Source organism: Chionomys nivalis, chromosome 21, assembly GCF_950005125.1.
Source record: "Chionomys nivalis chromosome 21, mChiNiv1.1, whole genome shotgun sequence".
Lineage (NCBI taxonomy): Eukaryota > Metazoa > Chordata > Mammalia > Rodentia > Cricetidae > Chionomys > Chionomys nivalis.
Window position 1 is genome coordinate 48,681,792 of NC_080106.1, and position 9,060 is coordinate 48,690,851.

Below are 9,060 nucleotides of genomic sequence, written 5' to 3' on the forward strand. Positions count from 1 at the left end.
AGTGTCTACATCTCTCTGGGACTCTGAAGTACTCCCTGCTAGACAACTCACAGCCACCACACTTTTCTAAGATCCTGAAAGGCCAAGTAAAAGAGGTAATGAAATGCCCATCCAACCAAGACAAGCCCATATAGGAACACCTAGAATCACAATCATCCTAAACTGTGCTTAAACACCAGCACAAAAATACAGCCATTAATAGCTAAGACAGCCTGTCTCCACCAGACCCAGCAGCCCCGTTAGAGTAGGTCTGAGAATGCAGTATAGCCAAAGAACAAGACAAGGATTTCAAAGTAGATATTATGAAGAGCTGGGTGTTGGTGGCACACACCTTTAATCTCAGCACTTGGGAGGCAGAGGCAGGTGGAGCTCTGATCTTGAGGCCATCCTGGTCTACATAGCAAGTTCCAGGACAGGCTCCAAAGCTACACAGAGAAACCCCATCTGAAAAAAAAAAAAAAAAAAAAAAGAAAAGGGAAAAAAAAGAATATGCTCAAGGACCTCAAAGAGAACATGAATAAACAATGAAGCCTGTGGAAACACAAATAAACTGTGAGATAAAATGGTGAAAACAATTTGAAACATGAAAGTAGACCTAGAAAGAAAACTTGGACTATATAAGGCTGAAAATTAAAAATTTAGGAACTCAAACAAAAACCTCAGAGGTAAGCCTTACCAAGACAGTACAAGAAAGACATGGAAGAGAGAAACTCAAGCATTGAAGAAAAAATAGAAAAAGTAATATCTTGGTACAAGAAAATGTTAAGTCTAAAAAAATTTCAAGCACAAAACATCCAGAAAAAAATCTGTGACTCTATGAAAAGACAAAAATCTATGAATAATAGGAATAGAAGAAATCCAGATTAAGGTCACAGAAAATATTTTCAACAAAATGAAAGAAAAAATTCCTAGCCTTAAGAACGAGATGCCTGTAAAGGTACAAGAAACATACAGAATACCACATAGACTGGACCAGAAAAGAAATTCCCCTCAGGACATAATAATCAAAAGACTAAACATGCAGAGCAAAGAAAGAATATTAAAACCTGCAGGGGAAAAAGACCAAGTAACTTATAAAGGCAGGCACATTAGAATAGCACCTGACTTCTCAGTGGCCATTCTAAAAGTCACAAGGGCCTGGAGAGGTGTTCTACAAACTTTGAGGCCACAAATGCCAGCCCAGACTACTATACCCAGCAAAACTATCAATAACAGTTGAGAAAGAAAGAACAATATTCCACAATAAAAGCATCTATATACAAATCCAGAATTACAGAAGGCTACAAAAGGAAAATTTACAGCCATACAGAGGTTAACCATGCCCCAAAACACAAGAAATTAACCCAGACCATAAAATCAAAAGGGGGGGACCCCTTGCCATATCAACAAAATGATAGGTATCAGCAAACACTGCTCATTGATAAATCTCAACATCAGTGGTCTCAATTCTCCCAATAAGACACCGGCTAACAGACTGGGACAGAAAACAAGATCCATTCTTCTTCTGCATTCAAGAAACACACCTTAATATCAAGGATAGACATCACTTCAGGGAAAAGGGATGAAAGAAATTATTTCAAGCAAATGAATACAAGAAGTAAACCAGTGTAGTCATTTTAATATCTGACAAGATAGATTTCAAACCAAAACTAATCAGAAGAGAGAGGACAGTCTATACTTCTCAAAGGAAAGCTTTACCAAGAGGACATTTCAGTTCTTATCACATATGCATCAAACACAAAGGTACCCAAGTTTGTAAAAGAAACATGACTACAGCTAAAACTACATATTGACCTTCACGCACTGAAAGCATGTGACAGCAGGAGACTTTAATACCCCACTCTTGTCAATAGACAGGTAATCCAGACAAAAACTAAACAAAAAAATTCTGCCGATTTTTTCTAATATTTATTTATTATGTAGAGTGTTCTGCCTGTGTGTACAGCTGCACACCAGAAGAGGGCGCCAGATCTCACTATAGATGGTTCTGAGCCACCATGTGGTTGCTGGGAATTGAACTCAGGACGTCTGCAAGAGCAGCCAGTGCTCTTCACCTCTGAGCCGTCTCTCTAGCACAAAGAAATTCTGGAGTTAAATAGCATAATAAATCAAAATGGCCTAGCAGATATCTACAGAACATTTTACCCAACACAAAAGAATATACTTTCTTCTCAGCAGATCATGGAACTTTCTCCGAAATCTATGACATACTTGGACACAAAGAAAATCTCAATAGACACAAGAAAATTGAAATTGCACTCTGCATCCTATCTGACAACCATAAATTAAAGAAGGATATCAATAACAACAGAAAGCTTACAAACTTATAGAACTCAATTCCAAATTTAAATTGGTCCAAAAAAGAAATTAAAATCCAGATATACGAATGCATGCCTTTAATCCAAGCCCTCAGAAGGCAGAGACAGGTGGATCTCTGTGACTTTGAAGTCAGCCTAGTCTACAGAGCAAATTCCAGGACAAATTCCAGGACATCCAGAGCCACATATTGAGACCTTGTCTCAAAACAAACAAATCAACAAAAAGAAACAGAATTACAGACCAGTTTTCCTTATAAACATAAATTCAAAAATATTCAATAAAATACTTACAAACCAAATTTAAGAACACATTAAAAACATTATCCATAATAATCAAGTAGGCTTCATCCCAGATTCATAAAACAATAACTGTAATCATTCCAGATTTATAAAACAATAACTGTAATCCACCATATAAACTGTGGTAGTTTGAATGTAATTGGCCTTCATAAGCTCATGGGAGTGGCACTATTAGGAAGTATTACTTTGTTGGAGTAAGTATGGCCTTGTTGGAGGAAGTGTGTCACTGTGGGGATCGATTTTGAGATTTCATATATATGTAAGCCATGTCCAGTGTCTCAAATCACTTCCTGTTGCCTGTAGGTCAAGATGTAGGGATCTCAGCACCATGTCTGCCTGTATGCCACCATGCTTCCCACCATAATGATATTGGACTAAACTGAAAATATAAGCCACTCCAATTAAATGTTTTTCCTATATAAGAGTTGCTGTGATCATGTTGTCTCTTCACAGCAATAGAAATTCTAACTAAGACAGAAGTTGGTACCAGGGACCAGAGTATCGCTGTGATAGGTCTGACTATGCTTTTGTTGGAAGATATATGGACCATGGGGCCTGTGGATTAGAAAAGCAGTTGAGCACTTTAAGTCCTGCTTAATGAGCCATCCTAGAAGGAGCAAGGAAGACTGTGAAACTGAGTGTGATTTGATGAACTGTGGGAACCTAGATTAAGGGGTTTTAGAGGAGAAGAAGTTTAGTATTTTGCCTAGAAATCATTCTTATGATGTTTTGGTGAAGAATGTGGCTGCTTTTTGTCCTTGTCTGAAAGGTCTGCCTGAGGCTAAAGTGAAGCATTTTGGATTAATTACATTTGCAGAGAAAATCTCAAAACAGGCTAGTATAGCCTTTGTCATGTGGTTGCTAGTGTTCATGCTTATAAAGATTTATAATAAAAGCTGAGCAAGAAAAAATACAAAATGGACAATTTGAGGAGAAAAAGAACACCAGGAAGTAGATGAAGCTAGGTCCTGTGTTCAGGGGATAAACAGATTTAAAAATAAAATGAAGGGAGTGGTGGTCTCAGGACAAGATCCCACCTAGGCAAGAAGAATTCAAAGTATCTTTATTTACAGATAATATTATTTTATACATAAATGATCACAAAATCTCCACTAGGAAACTCCTACAGATTCTATCAGGAAACTCCTGATAAACACTTTCAGCGAAGTAGCTCAATACAAAATTAAGACACGAAAATAAGTAGCCTTCCTATATACAAATGACAAATGGACTGAGAAAGAAATCAGGAAAATTTCTTTCACAATAGCCTTTAAAAATACAATAAAATAGTTTATGATAACTCTAACCAAGTCTTGTGGTTTGAATAAGAATGCCTTGACTAAGAATGGTCCTTCATAGACTCACATAATTGAATGATTGGTCGGTCACCAGGGAGTAGAACTATTTGAAAGGCTTAGAAGGATTAGTAGGTGTGCCCTTGTTAGAGGAATTGTGTTATTTGGGGTGGACTCTGATGTTTTAAAAGCCCATACCAGGCAGGTGTCTTTTTCTGCCTGCCACAAATATCATATGTACTCACTCATAAGTGGCTTTTAGATATAAAGCAAAGAAAACCAGCCTACAATTCATAATCCCAGAGAACCTAGACAACAAAGAGGACCCTAAGGGAGACATACATGGATCTAATCTACATGTGAAGTAGAAAAAGACAATATCTCCTGAGTAAATTGGGAGCATGAGGACCTTGGAAGAAGGTAGAAGGGAAGAAGAGAGGAAGGGAGGGGAGTGGAGATAATATATAGCTCAATAAAAACAATTTTAAAAAGAGACTCATCAATCAAAGAAAACATTAAAGACAACAAAGTCATAACACAAAATATCTAGGAAATTTGGGACACCATGAAAAGATCAAACCTAAAAATAATAGAAGAATACCAGTTCAATGACACAGAAAATATATTCAACAAAATCATAGAAGAAAACTTTCTCAAGCTAAAGAAGGAAATGCATATGAAGATACAAAAAACCATATAGAACGCCAAATAGACTGTAACAAAAAAAACTTCCCTTGCCACATAATCAAAACGCTAAACATACAGAATAAAGAATATTAAGAGTGAAGGAAACGGACCAAGTAACATATAAAAGCAGACCCATCAGAATATCACCTGACTTCTAAATAGACTCTGAAAGCCAGAGGCCTTGGAAAGATGTTATGCAGACACTAAGGGATCATGGACACAAGTCCAGATTGCTATACCCACCAAAACTTTCAGTTACCATAGATGGAGGAAACAAGATATTCCATGACCATATTTTTAATAATACCTATTCAGAAAGCCAGTCATACAAAAAGTACTAGAAGGAAAATTCCAACCCAAGGAAGTTAACTACACCCACAAAAAACACAGGTAATAGATAATCCCACATCAGCAAATCCCAAAGAACAGAAACTACACACACAATAACAAAACTAAAACATAACAGAAATTAACCATCACTGGTCATTAGTATCCCTTAACATCAATGAACTCAATTTGCCTATAAAAAGACACAGGCTAACAGGAGCCAACCTTCTGCTGCATATAAGAAACATACCTCAACCTCAAAGACAGACATTATCAATTAAATGGACCTAATAAGTAAGCTGGTGTAGCTATTCTAATAGCTATTGACTTTGAACTAAAATTAATAAAAAGAGATGGAGAAGGCTATTTCATATTCATCACAAAAAAAATACATCAGAATGAAGTCTCAATTCTGAACTTTTATACACCAAATATAAAAGTATGCATGTATATAAAAGAAGATTTACTAAAGCTTGAATCACACATCACGCCCCCCACACTAATACTAGGAGAGTTCAACACTCCACTCTCACCACTGGACAGGTCTGTAAGACAGAAACTTAACAGAGAAATAAGGGAACTAACTGATGTTATGAATCAAATGGACTAAACAGACATCTATACAACAGTCCACCCAAACACAAATGAATATACCTTCTCCTCAGCACCTTAGGGAACCTTCTCTAAAATTGACTACATACTCATTCACAAAGGAAATCTCTACAGATACAAAAAATGGAATAAAGCTCTGTATCTTATCAAATCATCATGGATTAAAGTTAGAATTCAACCATAACACTAATCGAAGAAAGCCAACAAACACATGGAAACTGAACAATGCTCAACTGAATTACCCCTGGGTCAAGGAAAAGAATGAAGAAAGAAATTAAATACTTCCTAGAAATCAACAAAAATGAATACACAACATACCCAAACTTGTGTGTTAGGGGAGACTGCTCCTTCATTCCCAGCTGCCCTGACCCGAAATAGTCACACAGAAACTGTATTAATTACATCACTGCTTGGCCAATCACTTAAGCATCTTTCTAGCTAACTTTTATATCTTAAACTAACCCATCTCCATTAATCTGTGTATCACCATGTGGCTATGACTTACCAGGTAGAGTTCTGTCCACCATCTAGCATGGTTTCTCTTGACTCTGCCTTTTTTCTTTCAGCATTCAGTTTGGTTTTCCCCCACCTAGGTCTACTCTGCTCTATCATAAGCCAAGGCAGCTTCTTTATTCATTAATCAATAAAAGCAACACATATACAGAACTTCCCACACCACCCGTGAGACACTATGAAAGCAGAGCTATGAACGTTCTATGAACTTTCCAAAAATACAAAAAGAACTCAAGAAACTAAGCACCAAAATACCAAATAATCTCATTTAAAATAGGGGTAAAGATCTAAACAGAAAATTCTCAACAGAAGAAACTCAAATGGCCGAAAGACATTTAAGGTTCAACATCCTTAGTCATCAGGGCAATGCAAATCAAAATGAGTCTTACACTTGTTAGAATGGCTAAGATCAAAAACACTGATGACAGCTTATTTTGAAGGGGTGTGGAGTAAGGGGAACACTTCTCCACTGCTGGTGGGAGTGTAAATTTGTACAGTCACTTTGGAAATCAGTATGGTCATCTATCAGAAAATTGAGAATCAATCGACCTCAAAACCCAGCAATACCACTCTTGGGTATATTCCCAAAGAATATACAATCATACTACAAGGACATTTGCACAACTCTATTCATAGAAACATTATTTGCAATAGCCAGAACCTTGAAACAACCTAGGTGCCTCTCAACTGAAGAATGGATAAAGAAAATGTTATACATTTACACAATGGAGTATTACTCAGCTGTAAAAGGAATGGAATCTTGAAAGTTGCAGGCCAAGGATGGAACTAGAAAAAATCATCCTGATTTAGGTAAGCCAGACTCAGATAGGCAAACATGGTATGTACTCACTCATAAGCAGATACTAGCTATAAAGCAAAGGATAACCAGACTACAGTCCATAGCTCCAGAGAAGGGAGAGATAACTGTTGTTGAAATGTAAAATGAAATTTAAAAAATAAGTAAAAGAAAACAAGTAACACAATTTAAAAATGGTGCACAAATTTTAAAAGTTCTCAAAAGAGGAAATACAAATGACCAAGAAACAAAGAAATGTTCAACATTATTTGTCATCAGAGAAATGCAAATCAAAACTGCTTTGAAATTTTATCTTATACCCATCAGAATGGCTAAGATCACTATAACAAGTGATAGCTCATGCTGTTGAAGATATGGAACAAAAGAAATATTCATCCACTGCTCATGGGAGCACAAGCTTGTACAATCACCTCAGGAAAGTGGGAATAAATCTACTTCAAGATACAGCTATGTCACTCTTGAGCATATATCCAAAGAGCTCCACACCCTACTACAGAGACACTTGTTCAACCGTGTTCATTGCTGTTGTATTCATAATATGAAATTGGAAACAACCTAGATGACTATTGGTTGATGAAAGAATAAAGGAAATGTGGTACACTTACACAATTAAATATCAATCAACTGTTTAAAATATGAAATAATGAAATTTGCAGATATATGTATTGAGCTGAAAAAAAATCATTCTAAGTGATGTAACCTAGATCTAAAAGATAAACATACTATGCATTCGCTTATATGAGGATGTTAGTTATTAAGTCTTCCATTAGCAGGCTATGATCTGTGTAACCATAGGGGTTAGATAAAGAGTAAGGACTAGAAAGGAGGAAAGGCTCTTTCTAAAAAGGTGAAATAGAGTAGATAGTTATGACTTCGGGGCGGGGGTGGGACTGGAACAAGAAGTCCAAAGAGGAATGGGTAGGTAAGAGAACAATAAGGGATAGAAGACAGAGATGGGCAGTTAAAATTAAGAGCGTTAGGGGGTCATACGGAAAACTAATACCATACAAACTTCCTAAAATACAAACATATATGAAGGTGATATAAATGAAATCACCAAATAACAGGGGAGACAGAGTCCCAGCTCAACAAGCTCCAAATACAAAGAATGTAATCAAGTTGTTATGGGAACCCACAAACAACCCATGCTATTGCCAAGGTTTATTGGTTGCTCCATACACACTGATGGGAATGCCCTATTGCTGAAGACAATACCTGCGTAAGTCATTGAATATGCAGAAGTTGAGCTAGTGCTGGAGCCTTCATTCTTACTGACCAGTGTTCACGGTACTAGAAGGTACTCTGCCCACTACTAGAGGAGAAAGGTAAACAAACCCTTTGATGAATAATTGTGACCTGCCTTCATGATATACTGGTTCAATAGTGGCACAATGTTGTAGAAGTAACCAACCACTATATGATCAAACTTAAGGCCCACTCTATGATGTAAAACCCATGTCTGGCATTGCTCAGGTATCCAAGAACCTGAGATGGTATTGACCATTGACCTGAGAGAAAACCAAATATTACTGATCTGCTAAAAGAATATAACAATAAAAGGATTCCTAATGGCATTCCTTACACTCATAGTTCTGTGTCTTACTCAGCCATCATCAGAGAAGCTTCCTCTTACAATCGATGGGAACGGACACAGAAACCACAACTGGACAATGTGCAGAGAGTGAAAGACCCTGGAACACTCAGTTCTTTCTTTCTTTTTTTTTTTTTTTTTTTTTTGCTTTTTCGAGACAGGGTTTTTCTGTAGCTTTTTGGTTCCTGTCCTGGAACTAGCTCTTGTAGACCAGGCTGGCCTCGAACTCACAGAGATCCACCTGCCTCTGCCTCCCGAGTGCTGGGATTAAAGGCGTGTGCCACCACCACCCGGCCCAGCAGCTTGTCTTAAGGTGACAAGCAGTAGCCAATATATTTATTTGTTTATCTACAGATATTTACTTTAATTCTGTCTTACTTGAAGGACTCTCTGATAGATTCCAGGGAGCCATAAATGAAATAGGTAGAAACGAAAGGGCGCTCCTGACGCTTGTGTCTAGTGAGACAGCAACATACAGTGAGCTAAATCTGCACATAGTGAGACCAGTGACATAGTGTGTTAGATCTGCACATAATGAGACTACAGCAAGTGAGCTAGATCTGCACATAGTGAGACTACAGTGACATAGTGTGTTAGATC